This window comes from Rhinolophus ferrumequinum, chromosome 5, assembly GCF_004115265.2.
Source record: "Rhinolophus ferrumequinum isolate MPI-CBG mRhiFer1 chromosome 5, mRhiFer1_v1.p, whole genome shotgun sequence".
Lineage (NCBI taxonomy): Eukaryota > Metazoa > Chordata > Mammalia > Chiroptera > Rhinolophidae > Rhinolophus > Rhinolophus ferrumequinum.
Genome location: NC_046288.1, coordinates 33,460,871 through 33,484,424, shown reverse-complemented (window position 1 = coordinate 33,484,424; position 23,554 = coordinate 33,460,871). Strand labels below are relative to the sequence as shown.

Sequence of the window (23,554 nt, the reverse complement as noted above, 5' to 3'; positions counted from 1 at the left end):
GTTTCATGATAAAAGGGAACTCTTTTTACTATTGTCAGTAAAGTTGATGTCTGGAGGAGAATTTTGAGTACAGAAAGGACTATTAATAGTTGCTTGGGTTTAAAATTAATGTTAATTGTTAAAGTAAGTTTTCAAACACACATTTTTATCAAGTTTAGCCTATAAATTTTATTTTAATATTTATAAAAATATTAATAACCACTTTTATTTGATGCTTAGGTAATGTTTAACTCCAGTCCAACAACCAAAACTCACCTTAAACAATTAGGCTCATTTATTCAATTTAGTTGAATAAATTGGTAGTTACAAAATAGTCACAGGGATGTAAAGTACAGTATAGGGAATAATAGTCAATAATACTCTAATAACTATGTGTAGTGCCATATGGGTACTAGAATTATTGGGGAGATCACTTCATAAATTATATAACTGTCTAACCATTATGCTGTACACCTGAAACTAATATAAAATAAGATTGAATGTCAATTATAATTTTAAAAATTTGTATTTTCCAAAAGAATGCATTTTAAAATATATTTTTTTATTTTACAATAAATACCTTAATGTAATATATTCCAGAGTTTTCTAGGTATTTCAAATGCTTAGCAAGACAAAAATCACAACCTTAACACATCTTCCTGGCTACTTAAGAAAATCTTAAGTTATATGAAATTATGAATTTTTGCATATCAAGTTTTCTTAAATACTCTAATTTGCTTAAAATTGATATTAAATAAACTTTTCAGCTTAGAATCACAGATTTGAATTAGTTATACAATTCAAATTGAAGTCACGTTTCCCTGAGAGGCCAGATTCTTTTTTACTTAAGAAATCCATGAGTTTGATTTATTCCATCATTGCTAAATGTAATTCTAAACTCTCCTGGGTTGTAAAGTTCGTTCCCCAAATAAGAGAGCTCATTCACATGGCCAGACACAGTGGTGGAAATAAAGTGGATGTATTCTAGATATGTCAAGGAGGTGAGGACAATCACTCTTGGTAAATGATTTTAAGAGGAAAGTTAGGGACACAGAGGGTCAGAGATGGCACTCTAGTTTAATTTTAATGGGTAATAATGCCAGAATGTACTGGATCGAAGTATCAGAGGAGGCAAGTATGTGGGAAGGATAGAGGTATACACTGTAGGGCTAGAAGATGCCTTAGCATTTGTCTAGATCATTCTTCTTATTTACAGGTAAGGAAGCTGAGACTTAGAAATCAAGTGATTTCTTTTTCAGTAAGAAACCTTTTAAAAAACAAACAAACCAAAAACCACTCTTTTCAATGTACATAGCTAGAGAGTGAAACACACATTTCTCCTAGATTCACTTCCTTTTTAGTATTCCTGTCTCACAAATGGACAAGATGAAGTGGGACCCTGCTAGAAATCATTCTTGTCTTGTCAGTACTGGAATACAGACAAAGCAATAGTAGAAAAACTGCTTCCAAAATTCCACGTACACCTGAGATGAAAAAGATAAGGGCTTTAAAAAAGACAAAACTATATTTATAAGTCAAGCAGATACAGAGCGTGCACAACAGCCAAGTTGTTACTTTGTCTTTGGTAAGATGCCACACGCCACCACCAATTTCACTGGTTGGTTATGAGGATGAATGCTAGGTGTCAAAATATTATGGCTTGTCCCAAGCTCGCAGGACACAAAGCAGCATTTTTATTGCTAATATATGTTGACGTGAACATTGGCAAAAGCCAACCTCAGATTTTGGCCAAGGTTTTCCCAAAGTTACACAAACTTTTCACTTTAAATTGGCTAGATGGTCTTATTAGTCATAGCCAACACCAGGGTTCCAGGTCTATTCTGGGGAACAAGAGTGCAAAGCTGGAGGACATGGAAAATGGAGGGGGCCAAAAAAAAGTTAGGAGACTTCTCATTTTTAATCTTTGGAATTTTAGCTTTTGCTAGGAAAAAAAAAAAAGCACAAAAAAAACCAAACAAACCCTAGTTCTTATTGTGACAAAAGAAATGTAAAGGGAACTTCTAAGTCTCTTCTAGTCAGTAGAATTTAGAACTTACCAGAGGGTCCAGGAATCACAGGCATTCATAGAAGTAGAACCACTCTGCTGGCCTGTCACATGGCAACACCACACTGAACACGACTCCTTGCCTCACCACGCCACCAGGTGTGCTCCTTGAAGGAATCAAGAGGTCACACATTCAAGAGTCTCTCTAAGTACTTAGAAAAAGAATCTCTCTTTTCATTAATCCTATAAGGGTAGTTGGATAATAGAAAGGGGACATGAGTTTAATAAAAAAGTTTTTTTTTTTTTTTAAATTTTACTTTAACAAATAAGAAAAGAAAAAACTCCAAAGACTCGAATCCAGGTTAGGAAAATGGTGGCACGGTGAATCCTGTTAATCCCAGTTTCTGCCCTTATTACAATTGAAATTTTCAGATTTTCATTGACTTTGGTGAAAACTGTATCTGCATATGATGTTTTATCTTAGGTGGGAGAATATGGGAAGGTACTTTAAGTTAAAAAAAATGATCTGTTGGATATTTCCAAAATGGAATTCTTTGAAATTGCTCCTAGGCAGAGAGTCTACAAGTTGCAATTAATGATAAAACACACTAAAATTTCCAAAACTATATGTCAGGCAAAATTAAAAACTGTACTCTGTGGACACCATGATTGTCTGTTGGGAACATCAACTATGACAGAAGTAGAATATGTATGGAATTCCCCCCATACATATTAGATACTTAGTAAATGGAGTATCTCCTTTATTGAAAGCGAGAATCAGTGTGACTTTCTTTGCCTGTCCTCATTTTTACTTTCAGGAGTGGGAACCAGAAAGGGAAGAACATGCAAATAAGGCAAATAGAAAGACACAAATCTGGGGCTAATGATTCAGGCAAGGAAGCTGAGTGACCAACCTGTCGTTTGTGATAAAGTACTTTAGAAATGTTAATTTTGTTACTGAATAATGGGTCTCAGCTTGATTGAACTCTACACAATTATTTCACATCTAGTTTGAGCTGATGCATGAAGGAAAATTGAGCACACATCTCTTTAGTTAGGCACCTGGCAGCTAAAAATGGACTGGTATGTATTTTCTTGCTCAGAACAATGTTTGAATCTGTGTCAGGTCTAAGCTGACACTGGGCTTGTAGCTAGCCATGTTTCTTCCATTTCTCTCTTTGGTCTCTCTTTTGGAGTCCAAACAATGAGTTACATGCTAGTTTTCTGCTTCATCTTCCTGGGTCAGTTCTAGGGTTTACTGAATTATTATGTTTGGTGAGTTCATTGTTGTCACATTATACCATTCACCACTGGATGCCAGTAGAGGACTGTGGCTTAAACTCACAGGGTTGACTGTGACCGTTTCTAGGCCAATGAAATATTAGAAATGGGAATATAATCCCAACTTCCTGGAATTTATAAATCCCAGGAAGGCCCCCAAGTTTCATGGAGCTGATCTGAAAATGTTTTTATTCTTAGTTCCCTAAGGGGTAGATATCACTTTCATCTAAAAATTTAGAATAATGAGACTCAGAGAACTTAATTAAATGTTAGTTAATCATATAGGTAGGACCAGATTTTGATTCAAGGTCTTCTGACTTCTACATCTTTTTATTCTTCTTAGCCTTGTGCAGACCCAGCTTGGGAGAATTATGGTGCACCCCTCGGATTTCATGCCCATTGTCTTTTTTTTCAGTGGGAAGGCAGGGAGAAATGTAAAACAAAGAGCTTTTCAGTGTTAGTTGCATATAAATCATCTGGAACTCTTATCAAAATGCAGGTTCGGATTCAGATTCTGCATTTCTAACATGCTCTCAAATGACACTGACGTTGCTGGTTGAAGGAACATACTTTGAGAGGCAAGTCCTGGGGTCCTGAGTTTGAGCATTGACAGAAGGGAGTCATAGGATCTACCTGTCCGCAGTCCCTAGGAGTCCCTTAGGGGTCTCATTCTGAATGGAGAAAGAAGCACTGCCCCACTCTTTAACTTAAGCATGGGGTTTTTGGGGCCAGCCATCAGCAGGTGTTAAAGAACCTCTTGAAAAGAGGCAGAGCCCTGTGAGGTTATGAGAGTGCTCCCAGAGGGTCCTAGGTTGCCCTTTGGATTGGTGGGGAGGGCAGTTGTTCACCAGTGGATGAGAAACCATAAGGGCCTCCAGACTGGAGGATGTCAGAGATAGAGCTGGAGCCTCTGCTGGGAACCCAACCCAGAAATCAGCAGAAAGAATCAGACCAAGAAGGCATTGGTGGAGAGCTGGGCCTCTTCATTGCCCATCTTTGAGGGAGAAGGATGTTAGTCCCATGGTCTACTATATCGGGGAATTTGCCTGGGGCTTCAAGCCCCACTAAATTTAGGAATATAATATTTACTTATTTGCTCTTCAGATTTCAAATGGAGAGGCTGTCATCCGGATGAAAATAATGCTTCAGAATTGATCAAATTTATTGTCTACCACAAGAGAAAGCAAGTGTTTCCAATAGTGGAACATATGACAATACACATATGTAGGCTTCGTTAGCTTTTATTATAATGAGTTGTAATTGGGGCAGTCCTCTATTGGATGTGTACAATAATGAATAAGATTATGGTTATTTGAGGTCTGCCTCCTGGGATGCAAAACCAGAACTGACATTCATTAGCTCTGTGACTCTGGGCTAACTCCTTAACCTCTCTGTTTTCTCATCTGACCCTTTCTGGATGAGTTCAATCAATAAGGGAGTGGAGTATGGCTAGGAGATTAGAGGGTGAAAAGAAATGGAGGTAGAAGAATTTATTTACTCCACTCCTTGTTCACATTCAGTCCTAGTTGTGGCTGATCCCTCAGTGACTATGATTTCTGTCAGGCTCTCTGGTTTCCAAGCTGCAGCTCTCCAAACAACCTTCTATAACACCATTTCCCTCCTCCTTTCTCCTTCAGACATAGGAGTGGCCACCAGTCCTTGGGTGCCTCAGCCTTTCTTGTTGGTTCCCTTAACCCGTCCACATCTCTGAAGTAGTTCCTTCACTGCATTCTTTTCAAAATTCCAGCTAAGCGTGCTGGTTTTTTAATGGGACTCTATACAGCATATAAGAATTTAATAAATATTTGTCATCTTAAATTTATGGTGACAATGGATTCACTATTGATTTTGCTTTTTCCAGTAATATATACTAGTACCTTAATATAATGACATAATTTTAGTGGAATTTAACTTGAAGATCTTAATATTACACAATTACATTAAATTTCAATGACAATTATCAATTGATTCAAATCTACCAGCATATTCAGGTACACAATGGTAGTTACAAACATGTGGTTAGGTCCTACTTTCTCCTGGTCATGTTTTCTAGGTAATGTGGTTAAAACAAAAAAGTTTTTCCTAAATATTCAAACAAATTATACACTGTGCAAGGTATTCTTCATTTTGCACAAGAGTTGCTTACTGCATATCTAGGATACCATGTGGGGAGACAAAGAAATGAAAGTCTGACACTGTGTTGAAGATTTTTGCAATCCAGTTAGAGAACTAAGACAGACATGTGAAAAGTTCTTTGTTGTATTATCTTAAATGATAATATATGAGACACTCACAAGTCCTTCATTCATGCATTCATTCATTCACATATTAATTCAACAAATATTTATTGAATTCCTCCTATGTGCCCGGCCATAATTGATGCTAGGGACACAAGGATGAACAAAACCATAGTTCTTTTTCTTTTTAATTTAAATTTAAATTTTTTTTTCAATTACAGTTGACATTCAATATTACATCAGTTTCAGGCGAACAGCATAGTGGTTAGACATTAATATAACTTAAGAAGTAATCCCCCTGATAAGTCTAGTATCCCACCTGGCACCAAACATAGTTATAACATATTATTGGCTAAATGCTGCACTTTACACCCTCATGACTATTTTGTAACTGCCACTTTGTACTTCTTAATCTCTTCACCTTTTTCACTCAGCCCCCCAAACCCTTGCCATCTGGCAACTATCAGTTTGTTCTCTGTATCTATGAGTCTGTTTCTGTTTTGTTTATTTATTTATTTATTTTGTGTTTTAGATTCCACATATAAATAAAATAATATGGTATTTGTCTTTCTCTGTCTGATTTATTTCACTTAGCATAATACCCTCTAGGTCCATCCATGTCGTTGCAAATTGTAAGATTTCATTCTTTTTTATGGCTGAGTAATACTCCATTGTATATATGTATCACCTCTTCTTCTCCAGTCATCTATTGATGGGCACTTGGGTTGCTTCCATATCGTGGCTATTGTAAATAGTGCTGCAGTGAACATAGGGGTGCATATACCTTTTTGAATTAGTGTTTTGGATTTCTTCAGATAAATACCCAGGAGTGCAATTGCTTGGACATAAGGTAGTTCTATCTTTAATTTTTTTGAGGCATCTCCATCCTGTTTTCACCAAGAGTGCACAAGGGTTCTCTTGTTTCCACATCCTCGCCAACACCTGTTGTTTGTTGATTTATAGATAATGGCCATTCTGACAGGTGTGAGGTGATATCTCTTTGTGGTTTTTACTGGCATTTCTCTGATGATTAGTGACATTAAGTATCTTTTCATATGTCTGTTGGCCCTCTGTATGTCCTCTTTGGAGAAATGTCTATTCAGGTCTTCTGCCCATTTTTCAATTGGATTGTTTGGGGGGTTTTTGGTGTTAAGTTGTCTGAGTTCTTTATATAATTTGGATATTAACCCCTTATTGTATGTTTCATTGGTGAATATGTTCTCTCATTCACTAGATTGTCTTTTCATTTTGTTGATGGGTAAAACCATAGTTATTGATCTCATGGAATTTAAAGCCTAATGGGGAGATAGATATTTGTACCGTGGTCACACTAATAAGTGTATTACTAGTGACTAAGGTAAGTATTCTCAAGGAAAAGAAACAGTTACATAAGAGCGCATCACAAAAAGATCTGACTTAGGTTGGATGGACATGGAAGGCTTTCCTGAGAAAGTGACCTTGCTTGGAAATGAAGCAAGAGTGACGTCATCTAATTTACATTTTGTAAGGATCATCTTAATTATCTGCATTATGGAAGGATATCAGAGAAGATGAGGGAGATAGACAGCTTGAAGCTATTTAATTAAGCCAGGTAAGAATCGATGGCATTTTGGCAAAAGTGGTGGCAGTAAAGATGGAGAGTGTGGACAGATAGGGGGATATTTAGGGAAGTTTTGCTATGAATTGGATACAGAGCTGGCAGTGATAGAAAAAAAATTGCAATGAGTCCTAGTTTTCTATCTTGTACAATTAGCCAAGTTGTGGAGCTTTCACTGAGATAGGTAATACTGAAATTGGACCAGATTGGAATTGGATCATGAATTTTGGTCCTTGACATTGAGTTTGAGGTACCTTTGCAAAATCAAAAGTGGAAATATAGCAGAGTCATTTGGGTGGAATGGAATAGAGTTCAGAGAACTAGGGATGAAAAGTTTGGAATCATCAGTGTTTACATAATAATGAAAGCTGTGGCCTTAGATGATATTTTTTGGGAAGAAAGCATATAATGATAAAAAAAAAAGCCAAGTCATCTTCTCTCTCTTTGCCAGAGAGAAGATGAGCCTGAAAGTAAAGACTGAGAAGGAGTGGCCAGAAAGGTAGAAGGAAATCTAGGGGAAGTGAGCCATTCTGAGTGCCAAGGGAAGACACTATAACTGTGCACTACTCCTCCCTTCCTGTAAAATGCTATTGAGTTCCATAGGATGAGCATGAAATACTTATCATTGTACTTGACTTGACAACTGTGACAGGTTTAGTATTGTTCCCATTTCTTTACTCCTCTCTGTACCCATGCCCTTCGCCATGTAGGTTTGTAGTTCTACTAGAGGTAAAATAAATTCCTGCCCCACTGATATTGGGCATGTCCATATGACTTTCTTTGGCCAATAAAATATGAATGGATGCAATGGGTTGATAATTCCAAGCCTAGACCAGAGCAGGAGTAGCATGTTTCTGCGCCCCCGTCCTCCGGACCTACTATCACCATGGGAAGAATATGCCCTGCAATACCATCTGATCCCCCCCAAATGACAGACACATGGAAGAGATCTGAACCAAACAAATGGCCTGAATTAACCCCAAACTCACCCTTGTCTGAACCTCAGCTGAACTGAAGATACTTGGACAAGAAATAAACAGTTTTGTTGTAAACCACTGAGCTACATAGCACTGTTGTGGAACTGGCTGACTGATACTGCTATAGTGGTCATTGGTGACATGATTGACAGTTGTTTGAGGGTACAGATGGATGGAAGTTTTATCTGGAAGGTGCTGCAGAGAGAACCTTGGAGAAATGACATGAAGTACAGACAACTCAAGAGGTTTGGCTATATTGGAGGAGAAGAAAAGGGATACAATAGCCAGAAGGGGACCAGGAAGAGGCTTTTTTGTTTGTTTTGTTTTTGAGATTGGAGAGACTAAACTATATTTAAATGGTAGGGAGGTGGAACTAATTGGGAGGAAGTGATTGATTATAGAAAAGAACAAAAGGAGAGCTGATACTGTGAGTCTCCTGAGATAGGAAGAAGAGATGAGATTTAAACACAGGTAGAGGGATTGGCCTTGGAGGAATGAGGAGAAGGGGTACCAAGTTAATGTAGCAAAAGGGAATTGATAAGGATGGAAGGAGATTTAGGTAGACTTGCAGATCGGGTGAGGAAAATTTGAGAGTGTCCTATATAATTGCTTTAAGTGACTAACTACTTTTCTATGAAGGAGGAAGCAATAGTATCCAATTAAAGTTAGGCCAGAAGCCACATCTGACCATTTCTCAAATGACATGTATGATAAATAAAGAACACATATGCTTGTCTTGTTCCTATAGATGAAGGTTGTTCAAAGGCTACAGCTCATGGTTTTGATTTGGGGTACTGCAAGATCTGAATGTGTGCAATTACAAAATATTGCTGAGAGAAATTAGAGAAGTCATATATAAATGGAAAGATATATTGTGTTCATGACTAGAAGGCTCAATATTATTTAGATGCCAATTTTCCCCAAATTGATCTACAGATTCAACATAATCCCAATCAAAATTATTGGGGGTGTAAGAAATTGGCAGTAAGAAATTGACAAGGGTAATTCAAAAATTCAAATGGAAAAGCAAAGAAGTTAGTTCCAAAATAATTTTGAAAATAACAAAGTTAGAAGACTCTGGCTCCTAAACGTACAACTTACTATTAAGCTACACTAATCGAGGCCATGTGGTATTGACATGAGGATAGAAGTATAGATGAATGAAACGGGAGTACAGAAGTACAGCCATATATGGTTAATTTCTTTTTGATGAGTTTGCCAACATAACTCAATGGAGAAAGGCTTTCATGTAAGGCAGATTTCTAATGTAGGGGTATGGATCTCAAATAAGCACATTAAAAACTGCTCAACATCATTAGCCATAGTTAATATAAATTAAAAGATTAACCATCTACTGAAATATCTAAAGTTTAAAAGATTGACAATACCAAGTGCTGGTGAAAACACGAAGCAACTGGAATTCTCACATATTGCTGGTGGAATGCGAACTACTATAGCTACTTTGGAAAACTTAGGAAGTTAAATATGACCCAGCAGTCTCAAGTCTAGCTATTTACTTGAGAGAAACAAAATCATATGTTTCCCCCAAGGACTTGCATGTAAATATTGACAGCAGTTTGATTCATAGTAGCCAAAAACTGGAAAAACTCAAATGTCCATCAACTGGTGAATGAATAAATAAATTATGGCATGTCCATAAAATGGAATTGTAGTCAACAACAACAAAGAATAAATCACTGATACATTCAACAACATGATGAATTTCAAAAACATTATGCAAGCTAGTCAGACAAAAGGCTGCACATTGCATACTTCCATTTATATGACATTCTGGAAAAGGCAAAATTATAAGAACAAAACAGAGGCTAGGGCGGTAATGGACTGAATATTTATCTCCACTTCCCCAAATTCATATGTTAAAACTCTACCCTCCAATGTGATGGTACTAGGGAGTGGGACTTTTGGGAAGTAATTAGCATTAGATGAGGTTATAAAAGTGGATCCCTCATGAATAGGATTAGTACATTTATAAGAGTGACCAGAGAGCTTACTTCCTCTTTCTGCTCTCCTCCATGTGAGCACACAGTGAGAAGTTAGCAGTCTGCAACCTGGAAAAGGACTCTCAACAGAACCCAATCATGCTGACATCCTGATCTTGGACTTCTAGCCTCCAGAGTGTAAGAAATAAATTTCTGTTGTTCATAAGTCCCCTGGGCTGTGGTACTTTGATATAGCAGCCCAAACTGACTGAGAAGGGCTGTGCCAACTAACTCATTGCACTGAACCCTTCAGGAGGGTGAGTTTTATTGTATGTAAATTATAACTTGATTAACCTGATATTTATAAAAGAAAGTTTCCTAGATGACTCTAATGTACTGTGAGGGTTAGAGTGCTTATCATAGAACAATGGTTATCAAACGTTAGCAGCATCCTGGAGGCTTTGTGAAAGTTTTTTTCGCAAGTGTTTACTAACACCAACCAATTCATTAATTCTCTGATGCCAACTGGGTGTCTAGGAATTTAATTCAATTCTGACACGAACTATCTATAGTTAGTGCAGAACCCGCGGCTCAGTCCTGACCACCACCCTCCAGGATTGATAATTCTCTAGAACAACTCATAGAGCTCAGGAACGTTCTTTATTATTGGTTTACTATAAAGGATACAACTCAGGAATAGCCAAATGCAAGAGATGCATAGGACAGGGTATGGGGGAGGGGAACACATTGCTTCCATTCCTTCTCCAGGTACACTACTCTCCCAGCACCTCAATATGTTCACCAGCCCAGAAGCTCTCCAAATCATGTTGTGTCAGGGTTTTTACGGAGGTTCCGTTATGTAGGCATGATTGATTAAATCATTGGGCATTGGTGATGGAATTCAACCTCCAGCCCCTCTCCCCTCTGTGGAGATCCAGGGATGAGCCTAAAGTGCCAACCCTCTAATCACATGGTTGTTCCTCTGGTAACCAGCCCCCACCCTGCAGCTGTCTAGGGGTACGGTAATAGTCACCTCACTAGCATAAACTCAAGTATGGTTGAAAGGGACTCATTGTGAATAATGAAAAGCACTCCTATTAGGAAATTCCAAGAGTTTTCAGGGCTCTGTGCCAAGGACCAGGACAAAGACCAAATATATCTTTTTATTATACCACACCTTGTTAAGCATAGATCCCTGGGCCCAACCCTTGAGTTTCTGATTCAGTAAGTCTGGGGAGGAGTTTGAGTATATGTATATAGTGACAAGTTTCCAGATGCTGCTGATGGCGTACTTCAGAAAGCCCACACATAGAGAACATTCTACTGTCCTTGAGGGTCACAAAACAGTATAATTTCTCTTTCAAATATTACCCTTCTGATTCATGGACTTACTCTCTTTCTCAATTACACAAAGTTTTCTGGAGACCGGCACTTTCATTCTGTTCAAAAGTACTAGCAAACTTTACTTCACAGCAAAAAAAAAAAAAAGCCCTGGGGATATGTAGCAATCCTTACACAAGGTTTAGAGCAGTAAAATGGTGCATCTCAATAAAAGGTAAGAATTGTAGAAAGGAAAGAGATAGAAAATGGAAAGCACTAGGACAGTTGGGCACGTTATATCCTGGTGAGGTGGGGCTGAACCCCTACCGTGGGTGAAAGGGAGAGTTATGTTTTCCTTGGAAAACAGAATCATTTTCTCCTTGGGCCGCTGCTGGTCAGCTGGGTGTAAACAAAGCAACTGAGGCTGAACACACTTTGTTAGAGATTCCCTGCGATCTGCTCCTAGGAGATCCCTGCGTAACTTGGCCTTGTAGCTCTTTTATTCTGTTTCCTGGAGTAAAACGTCCTGTTTAGTCAGCATTACCTTGTGTTTTCCCTTCAATTCTATTTTAGTTTGGATTTTAATTAACTTGTGTATGTATCTGTGTATGTAGCCATAAATTTCCTGAAATCTAACTTGTTGTTTCACCATTCCCAACCCACTCAGACCACCTAAAATCACTTTTCCTCAGGCTTCCATAAACTGGCTCAATTTTAACCATGGGTTGAGATCCCTGTTCCAAATCAAGCTGAAAGCCCGTAAATCTACTATGACTGTTTGAGGAAGGGGTGCTTGTGTGGTAAGAAAAGCAAATTCAGAAGCCCTCACTGCCCTGTTGTTTGGTTCTCATTCCACATTTGCCCCCTACCTTCATGCTGCCCTTTCACTTGTCCAGTCTCCTGGGGATTGGACTACACTCAATGGGCGTCCCAACCTAGGGGGCACCTGAATGTTCTGGAACTCCTACCCTCCCGTTGGCTTTGATTGACCCTGAAAAGGAGGGTGGGTCAGGGGACTGAGGTAAGAAATACATTTAGGGATAAAAAAAACTGTGGGCAGCATAGTATTATGATTACAGCATTCATTTGCTGAGGAGTCAAAAGGTCCTGGGTTTGAGTTATTGTTTTGTCTCTTACTAGTTATGTGGTTTGGGGCAAGTAAGTGTCTATTTGCCTCCACTTCTGCTTCTGTAAAGTGGAGCTGATGATATCTACCCCATATAAGATCAGCATAGTGTATTGGTTGTAAACGTGGATTCTGGTGCCCGACTGCCTGGGTTCACACCTTGGCTTGCTATTGTGTAGATGTAAGACTTTGAGCAAGTTACTTAACCCCGCTGTGTCTCAGCTTCTACGTCTGTAAAACCAGGATGATAATAGTACCTCACATGAAATGTGACATTTCTTATTTGAGGCTGCTGAATATTTGTCTGGCTACATTTCTCAAAGAATACCAAAATCAATCTAAAGCATGAAATGATTCCTGACCTCTAAATATTGAAATTGAAAAAATGCTGGAATGCAGGATTTTGATGACATGTTATAATCCCTTTTATGTGTGTGTATGTGTTTTCTAATAAAGAAACATTGAATTGTAGACAACAAAAAATGTAGTATTTAAAGGAGCTTTTTACTCCCTCCCAGGAAATCTATTTAAATAAAAAGAGAAAAATGGATGAGGGGAGCTAGATATAATTTGCAACCTGGGAATGCTGGAAGCAGAGCCTCCCTAAAGCAGTGGGGAGAGTAATGTATGGGGTGCAATCCCAGTGAAGTTCAGAGCAGTGGTGGGAGAGCTGGGCTAGAACCATGGAAGGAAGGGGATGGGAGTTTAATTATCTACAACTTCCGTGTTTCAAACCTAATGCATAACTTTGTCAAATAAAACATTGGAGACTTTAAGAATCAATCTAACGAGACAGTGAAATGGGTTTTAGTAAGAGATTAGAAATTTCTGGAGGAAACCACAATGACTGTATCAATAGAAAGAGCCTCTCGTAGTCAAGAGTGTTTTCCCACTGTGTTAATATCAGGAATAACGTCACTCACCCTTTGCCATATAATCTTGATCATCTCTAAAAGGTAAGAGGCATGCAAAAAAAAATAACATGATGAAATCCTACGTTTCATTATGATGAAAAGTAGAGATTGTCATGTCCTAAATTTGGAAAATGATCCATTAAGAATGAATTGCTCATAATTAAGCCAAATATTGCTCATGTTTATTGAATAGCGTGAGATTAATAAGAAGCATTACAGATTGGATACCAGAGACCAACAACAACAACAAAATCTATGCAAAAGATGTGAGTAAAAAAGTTTGTCAGAGCAAACTTATAAAAGAACATAGCTGAATATCACCCTTTAAAGTCTTTTCCTGAATATTCTATGAATTTAAGTCTGGGGATCTTTAAATGTTATTAGTTTTTATCTGTGACAATACGTCTTACAAAGAAACTCCTTAAGAGTAGAAAAAGGACCCCCATTCCTCTCAATAATGAGCTTTCAAAAGGAGGATGTCTATTATGTGGACCTTTCTATCTCTTGACAGGCTGATGAAGTTCCATGGGTTTCCCAGGCAGCTTTTGAATCTCTTGTGGAAGCCTGCTTTTCTCAGGGTGTAAAATGATTAAAATACATTCCATCATTTCTTTCTTAATTCAAGCCAGATGTTCAGATTTGAGATTTAAATTCTCCTTTCCTTATTTTTTTAGGAGAAGTTAGCATTAAACAATAGGCATATTATCAAAATACCTTATATGATGAATAACTAAGTAATTATACTCAAAGAAATTTTCCTCCCTGATGAATAAAATGCAAATTCCAAGTATGTAGGGTACTGTATTCGAAAAAAGTTCAAATTTGCCCTATCAGTCTCCACAGGGTGATTTTTCCATGTATTCTCATGCTTGCATGTATGAGGAAGCTCTTTTTCTTGGAAAGATCAACAGAACACAAAACTAAATGCATAGCAGGAACAAGGGGCAATGCAGGTGTCACTAGCAGGTATGTTGGCATCAGGCCTTCTGTGCCCTTAGCTGCAGCTGGTGAAATCAAAAACTCGATTTTCTTTTCTGAAACAAAAGCAAAAACAAGAGTCATGTTTAAAGAAGACCATAAACTGTGGCTTTCTCCTGGACATATCAAGCAAGGAATATTGAGAATACTGGCTTCCAGTTTAGTTAACTGAGCTGTTAGACTGAGTCACCTCATCTCTGTATGATAGGTAATAATAGTGAAGAATTGGCATTTGTCTTAGGAATATCTCATAAATTAAAAAATGGCCCCCATTTGATTGCCCAGGAAAGGGAACCCCTTCAGTACAAATTAGAATCTGAAAACCCTTTGTATGCCTGACTTACCTCCCTAATTTTATAACTCGTTTTGCCCAATCAGATGAAGGATCCACGCATATAGTTGATTTGTTCTTCAATGTGAGTCTGGAGCAAAACACAAGTAAAAATAAAGCGCTGTTAAATTTTAGTCAATCTTGCACTTAAGGAAATAATTGAGTATAAAAATAATTATTCCCAGATCAAGCAAAATTGGAGGTAAGCAGTTTTAGATCTGGAGTAGGTGATTTGTAGCATGAGGTCTGAGGAATAAGAAAAACATCATTTGCAGACTCACATGGGTGAACTGGGAGAGCTGAATACAAAGCTGACAGAATCTCACAAGTCAGGTAATTGTTTTGTTGACAACTTTTATATGAGTTGGAGACAGACCAAATAACTGACTCCAAGGTTGGCTCACTTCTAAAGCTATGTCACAATATCTTTTAAAAGTGTTTGACCATTGAGCTTGGGAGAACAAAATAGACTATAAAACATACTCTCTTGGGGACCTTTTATTTGAAAAAAATTCAATGAATTTAATGTGGGAGAGAGTTCCAGAGCTGATTGATCTGAATGACATCTGCATTTGGTTGAACCACCAGTTAGTGACGCTTTCACTGTGCTAAGAATTAAGCAATAAAAAAAGCAGCAACAATAATTAATAGCTGATGTTGATCAAGCACTTACAATGTGCCAGGCATTGTACTCAGCATGTAGCGTGAAATATCTCCATTAATCTCACAAAAATCTTGTGCTACAGAAACTATTATTTCCTCACCTGAAGTCTTGAGACTTAGTGAGTTTAAATAACTTTTCTAAGATTGCACAATAAATGCATGATAGAGCAGGATTCAAATGAAAGTTATCTGACTCCAAAACCTACACACTTTTAGCCACAGTTTTCTATGGGCATGATCTGAATGCTTATCAACTGCCAGACATGATAGTCAAAGTTTTACCTGCAGTGGAAGAAGTGAGGTCTCCCAGGTGATAGCAAACTGGGAGACTCTGCTCTTTATTGGCATGACCTCAAACAAAGCACAATTTCTAAATGTGTCATTTGTCTTAGCTATAAAATGACAAATAGCAAGGATCCATCTAGCTAGCTTGAAACTCCACGCTTGTTGCGTGACTCTTAAGAGGTCAGAGGTCATAGAACATTTGAGTTCCTGGGCAGAGACTTCCAATTTGGGTTCTGTATTCATGATGAAAACAGATCATCTGGACCGTTCTGATCATCTGGACTCATAATGCTTTGACCCCTGAGTGGTATGACTTTCTCATAATCATCTGCATCTTTCGTTTCTGTATCTGGTAATTCAGTAATGCAGAATTTGGTGAGCAGATACGAAATTAAATTTTTGTCACTTCAAAATGATTGAAGTTAAAGCAGAGAAAATTAAGGTGCATTACTTTCCCTGGTTGAAAGGTGAGAGCCTTGACTCATGACAGAGGAAATGTAATGAAAAGAAAGGAGTCTCAGTTTTCTGCACAGTCGGAGTAACTTCTCCCAAATAGGTCATGGGTAGACCTCACACCTCTGAGTTAAGGACAATTATTGTGGTTTAGTTAGAACTTTCATTGGCAAAGACATTAGTTAAAGTATAATGCCTTTTTAATGAAAAATTCCATACACGTTTTTATATCACACATTTCTTTCTTACAAGTGGAATACAATTAGACTGAGGCCCAAAGCATTGACATCAAAATGGGACTAACAAAAAGTGAGCTGTTTACAAACATTTCACAAGTCAAATGAAAGCAAAGTCAGCAAAGCCCTAGGAAGTTGCTATGCGGTATACTTCAAGGTGTTGTGGGTGCTTGGTTCATTAAAGATACATCCAAGAAGGAGAAATCAAAGTTCTAAGTAGTTATATGCAAAAGATCTATAGGCTCTATTTAAAATATTCATGCAATGATCCAATATTTATTGAGCCTCTACTATATACCAGGTAAGGGATAAAGCATTGCAAAAAGAGGAATAAATAATATTTGATCCATGTCTATAAAGAGCTTATTTCTGGCAGGAGTGAAAGAGGAGGGAAAAAAAAATAAAACACCTGATTGTTTCCACACTATGGTGCTATAATAATTGTAGCTAACATTTACTATTGTGCCAGGCACTGTAGCAGAGGCTTCACATGCGTGTGTAAAGTCTCATTTGATGTGCCATGGAAAATGCTGTGGTAGAAATATCCACAGATTTCTCTGGGAGTACAGAAAAGGAAGTACAGAAGCAAAGGGTCATATCATTTCAATAAAAGAAACTATCTATTAATTTTAATAGAGGGTATAAGTGCTGAAATATATCATTACACGTTAGTACTAAATTGCTAAATCTTCTGTTTTTGAATGTTAGTACATTTTGGTTCTCTTAAACGTTGAATGAATAAATTTTTTAAAAATTAAAAAAAAATTATTGCAGCTACTACTGACCCTTTAGCTTAACTCTTTATGCAGAGTTATGGGAATCAAAGTTGACAGACCCTAAACCTAAAGGACATTTCCATAAAATAGACCTTCAAACAAAGGACTGTTGTAGATACTTATTTTCTTGCTCTTTAATTTTGTGGGAAACAAAGTGTCTGCTTCTGTTGGCAATTGGAATTTGGTGGCTACGGGAACGGGCCTGAGAATGGGGGAAACGTGGGTGCAGTCCTGGCTCTGTCCCTTTGAAGTGGTACACCTAGGACAGTTAGTTAACCTCCCCAAGCCTCAATTTCAGCATCTGTAAAGGAATCATAACAATAGACATACCTTAACAGGGCTGTGGAAGACATAAAATGAGTGAATGCATATAAAACACTTAGCTCAAGGACACTGCATAATAATCACTTAACAAACATTGCTGATTCTCATTATTAGTTTGAAAATTGTTAGCAATGCTCAAAATAAATCACTTTGAGATGTTTGAGTAAGATACTATGTGGCAACATAGGAGCTGATTTTCACTGGGAGAAGGAATCACATATATTTTTTTCTTGTAACTTACATGATTTCTTTGTTTAGGACAACCATTCCCTCGGGGTCTGATATGAATCGTTGAAATCAAGCGGGGTCTGATGTAGGATGAACTCGTTTGCTTGCATTGGCACTTTAAGTTTGTGGTTATTGATCTCTAGAATACCTGTAAACACAGAATCGGTTATTTTAAATCCCTTTGGCATATAATTCATAAGTAGAATTTAACTGCTAATTTTTCATACAGTGCATTTGAAAATTTAAAATTTTCAAGTTGTTTTTCCACCCATATGCCTTCAGTATGTGCATTTCTGCTTGTCTTGGCTTATTCTCAAATATTTCTACCAAAACCTTAACAATAAAATTAACTTTTTAAAACACAACTCCTACTGAAATTTGTGATAGAATATATTGGCACGCAGAATTAATTGTCCATATAATAAAATCTGAGAACCACCACTATGGGGACTTACAACTCGGTTACAGTTAATGCAATATAAAATCAACTGATCTTCACTCCCAACACATAAAAGCCGAGGACAAGACTCACCGCAGAGTCCCTGGAGGAATAACAAGCTGTAACAATTCTCTCTCTTATCACACTCCCCTCCCCCCACACCATCAATCTCTGTGAGAAGAAATACCATGGAAATATTTTTTGTTCTTGTTTAATACATTAATCTTTCACTTAGGTGAAAATCATTACCAAACAAAGGCCAATAATAAAAATCCAAGACAATTTTTATCCAACAACCAAAGTTATTGTACTAACCAAGTCCCATAAGTAACCCATCTCATGCATTTCAATGAATTCTACCCTCTTTAACCTCAGGCCTTCCAGTTATACGGGACTCAGTTCTCAAGGGGTTTACAGTTTAAGTGGAGGAAACAAATGAGCAAAAACTGAAATACCACAGAATGTTGTAGTTTACCCAAGGTCCAAATTGCATGATGGGGCAAAAGGTTTTGCCAGGAGCAATGGAAGAGCTTCATGAAGGAGGACAGAAATGAGAGCGCTGAAGGATGAAGATGACATGTGAAGCAAAATAACAATTGAAAAAACTATGCCCTGCATTTTAAGAACAAAAATTTGTCCTCTAAACCTCTAAACCTGAGCCGAGTGTATCATTCTGCACATGCATCTGATTCCTGTAGCTATATAATAACTTACCACGTCAACCAGATATTTATCTATTTCCACAAAGATAGTTTTCCCATTTAGACTTGTAAGTCTGCTTCTTTGCAGAAAGCGTGTACTTAAGTACCCTGTTGTACTTACAAAGGCTCATGCCAGAGCTAAGCATACAGAATTGTACCAGATGTTCCCTGCAGGAGACCCGCCATTGAGGTTAGTAATCTTGACACCCTGTGCAGGATTTGGTCAGACAGGGTAGCACAGGCCGGCAGAACAAAGAAGAGATACGTGGAAAGAATTCATTATAGCAGAGCTGAATCTGGAAAGGGCCAGGAATAGACACACCAAGCATAAGTCACGTGGACGCTGAACTTCCAGTATCTCTTCTTCTATGGCTAACAATCCTAACAATATATTAGGTTGGTGCAAAAGTTATTGCGGTTTTTGCAATTATTTTCAACCTTTTAAACTGCAATGACTTTTGCACCAACCTAATAAATGCTTCCAGTTGCAAGAGTTAAATCCTTAAGCACCTTACTTTTAGAAATCTAGGAACAGAGAGCACTTTTTCTCCTTAAGTCATATTTCATTCCATCTTCTAATTGAAAAAGAAAATGGAAATGTCTGAAGACCATTTCTGTTCAAAGGACAATGACGACATGCAGGGAAAGTTCTCACCATGGACCGGACAGAGGCTGCTAACCAGCAGTATGAGAAGCAGAGATGCCAGGATGAACCTCATTCTGCCTGAAGGTGGAGTTCAGACTTCAGCTCTGAGTCTAAACTGTGGCTTCTCAGCACAGACTCCTATTTATTACCCAGTAAGGGCCCTCCCCCTGCTTTGTCTTCAGTAGGTCAGCTGCATCATCCGTTAAAAAAAACCCCAAATATTGCTGAGCTTGCTCTTTTTTTTTTTTAAGTCCTCTTGCAAATTTTATGAATTTGCTTTAGAGCACTATTAGTGTAATAAAATGTTTCTTGAAAATGTAGACTATAAGTGGCAGGGATGCTGCAGGAATTTGGGGATGGAGAAAGGGAAAAGACATCCATTTGGAGGCTCCACGGCACTCTCTCTGGGATCACTAACCAGTGATTGTGACTTTGATTGCTTCTCTCGGTGAGGGGCCAGCAGGCTTTCTCAATGGCAGCTGAATATACACTCAGTGAAATTAGGGAGTCTGTCAGGGAACTGCCTTTGGTAGGTGCTCAGTAAATATTTGCATATCTAATACATGTCTCTTTATATACAGATCCCTATGCTGCCTAGCTTGTTGTTTTTCTACCAGACTGTCCCATCTCTTATTTACTATCTGAAATATATGACTCCTTGTGTAGTCTGATCATCATGGAAATCCTGGAAGGGGCAAATATGTGTCCCCTTCATTGTGTCTTGGAAGGGGAAAGAGGAAGGCAATGGCTTTGAGGAAGGGAATCTTGCTGGCTCTGGCATGCAAGTGATTGAGCTTGAGATCCGGGTGTCTGTAAGATATGTCCTTAGAATATCATCAGATGCTGTACCCATATTACAGTTTGTTTAACAAAGCATATGTGCAGTTTGGTTTGGATCCAGCCAATGACTCATGGGGACAACCAAGCACAGGCTCAACTCACTTGTTAGGAGCTCTTTGATTTAAAAAAAGCTATGTGGACAATGGCTGGTCTGGCTTAACATACTACTGGGCTGTCCTGGGAGTATACAAGTGTGCATGTATGAAACCAGACGCATTAAATCACTGAAAAATCAGAGGTTTGGCCTTCTTGGTGTGACTTTCTCAACAATTTGATTTGTGCTACTCAATTAGTATTGGGGATGCTTAGCATCTTAGGTGTTCCAGTGTGAATGGCCATGGGGATGCGTTAATGTCACACAACCTTCTTACAACAATCAGTTCTCTGGTTGGCCTGAATGACTGCAGGGACATAGAACTCATCAGTCTTTAGGCAGCCTGTTCTATTGTTTGGGCAATTCTAGTCATTAACAAAATTCTTCCTTATGTATATGTGAAAGCTACCTTCCTAATAGTTCAGTCACTTTATCCTAATCAACCCCTGATTATCATGTGAAAACAATTTTAAGTGCTCTTTCATATGGTAGCACTCCAAATGTTTGAAGACAGTTGGATCCCTCAGGAAGCGGAGGCTGAGATGGATGATGGAGTAAAAGAAGTTTTTGTGTTTTTGTGTTGTTTTTCAGAATAACTCCTGTGATAGATAAAAGGGGGGAGGAGGCAGGAGTGGGCAGGGAGCGCCTTGGATTGCAATGCTGACAACTCAGTGGGAAACTCCTGAAAAAAAGACTATTAAAGGAGCCCCACAATGGGCAGAGGTGTCCAGGCCCTGCTACCGGTGCCTCTCAGAAATATCATGGTCTCTGGTAGAATCAGAGACAGGTCCTGAGGTTTGTTAACATCCGTAGGCTGTCTGTCGGCTAACCACACTTCTCACAGCTGGCCAGCAAGTTATTTCTTTAAGGGACATCTGAGCAGTGAACCTCTCTGACTGTCTGTCACACAGGGTTATAACTAGAGGTTATGAGCACAAACTATGGCGTCACCTAGCCAATGACTTTGGACAGATCACTTAACTTATCTATGCCTCATATGTACCGGTTTTTCACATGAGGATGATAATTTTAAAGGATTGTTTGGAGAATAAAATCATCTAGTATATGTAGAGTTCTCAGCAGAGTGCATAGCACATAGAATGAATTCAATAGATAGCCTATCCATCCGTCCATCCATCCATCCATCCATTCTCAATAGGGCTTTTCTATAATTATTATTAGTTTCAGGTGTACAAAACAATTTAATAGTTAGACATTTATACCCCTCACAAAGTGATAACCCCTTGCCCCCAATCTACTACCCCCTGACATCGTATATAGCTGTTACAATTCCACTGACTCTATTCCTGATCTATACTCTCCCTGTACCTATATCTACATTAAATTATAGTTCACATTAATTATTTTTCAGCTTTCATAGGTATTACTAACGCACTTCAGAGTTAAATATCCTATACTTTTTTAACTTATAATACAATTTGAAGTTCTCTCACTGTCTTTTTTCATAACTTATTTTCAAAAATATAAACCACCATTTGGTTTACCTTTTTGAAACCTGTTGATCTTTTTCATTGTCCTAAATCATGACTGGCCTTTCTTCTGCTTTCCCATAACTTCTCTCAGACACACACACACACACACACACACACACACACATTGGCATGCACATACATCCAAATACCATACTATCCCAAGTATGGCTTTGCCAACATAAAGTAGAGGAAGCCATTACTTTTTTTGTCCTAGGCACTATTGTTCCATTAATTCATACCCAGACTGCATAACAGCATTCTGGTCACTTGTATTGAATTGACAGGCAACAAAATTTCTTTTTTTTTTTTTGAAAATGGTCAATAGCAGACTATGTCACTTTCATTTCACTCTTTTACAATTTGATCTTGGCACCCAGCTGTGATTTGCCTCTATTATGTGTACTATGCATCTCCCTGTTGGAACAAAAATGAGAAATGCTGACAATAACAGAAAGAGTGGAGGGGCAAAGTCACCTGAAATAGGACCTCAATAAATCTAGGAAATTCCACAATTGGCTCTTATTAAAATAGGACTTCCAGGTCAAGGAACTAATTCCAAAGCCATTCTAAAATTTGATTTTGCTCCTTTTAATGCCCAGAGTTCTGGATTTAGTTTAATCCGACCAAAGAAATTTACACCTGCATGCCCCAAGATGGGATTAGAGATTGCACAGATCTCTGATAGCCAGATGATTCTAGAAGTTTCAAGTACGACTCCCATGATTTCATTTATAGGAGGGATATGAATTTCAAAAACTTGGAAGTCAAGAAGAAAAATATTTTGAACAAATAGATGTAAGTCCTACATGGAAACATTTTATTTGTTAGTTTTTATAGTACCTTTATTTGCAAACATAAAAACATATAAATTGATTTATGGCAAACCTGACTTTTATGATCAGATATATAAAAACAGTGAAAATGAGAAAATTTGGGGGAAGAATTTTTTCCCTGACTTTGGAATCAAACCAGATTTTCTTTCTAGACCCAAGAAAAACTGGGTAGTTTTGAGTACCTTTGGCACTTCAATTGTGGGCCATGGACTAGCACCTTCAGCTTTACGTGAGAGCTTATTAAACATGCAGAATCTCAGGTCCTGCATTTTAACACAATTCCTAGGTGATCTGAATGCACCTTAAAGTTTGAGAAGTACTGGTCTCCTATAGCATGAGCCATGTGTACTCGTGTATTCAAGTTATCTTCAGAGAAATGTTTACATAGGTCATCTCCTCAGAGTATGATGTGCATATTCCTTACTGAAAGCAGACAGGACCGCTAAACGCAGAGCAGTAACAACAACACGGAAATGCTCTCTCAAGATATCAAAAAGTGAAATGTCACTGAGAAGTGGCATACCTGGTCAAGGTATCTACCAATCTAGCTAACCAATTGACATTGAACAGAGGGCCCATGGTAAAGTTTAAAATGATTCAAGGAATAAAATTCTTGTAATTTTAAGTAGTTTGTAATAAAACAAGAGGCAAGACAAATGCCACTATGACCAAGTTGAGAACATTTTTTTCATGTCATTTACAAAACAACTCAACTAGAAAACAGAAACTTACTCTATTCTGTTAACAAATCTTCCAACCTGCTGAAAATCTGACATATACTTGCTTCCACATACCTTTCAGCACAATAGAGAAGTATTCTAACCTGGCAGGTAAGAGCTCAGGTTCTGAAATCAGACT

The 23,554-nt window shown here is 38.0% G+C and overlaps 1 long non-coding RNA gene across 1 annotated transcript; it reads right to left on the bottom strand.

The window, feature by feature from the left end:
* Window positions 1-14,698: 14,698 nt before the first annotated feature.
* On the bottom strand, window positions 14,699-19,572 carry LOC117022301 (uncharacterized). Its single transcript, XR_004423020.1, has 3 exons — window positions 19,446-19,572; window positions 17,664-17,798; window positions 14,699-14,776 (listed from the first exon to the last, which is right to left on the bottom strand). It is a non-coding gene; the product is annotated as an uncharacterized LOC117022301 (long non-coding RNA).
* Window positions 19,573-23,554: the final 3,982 nt, after the last annotated feature.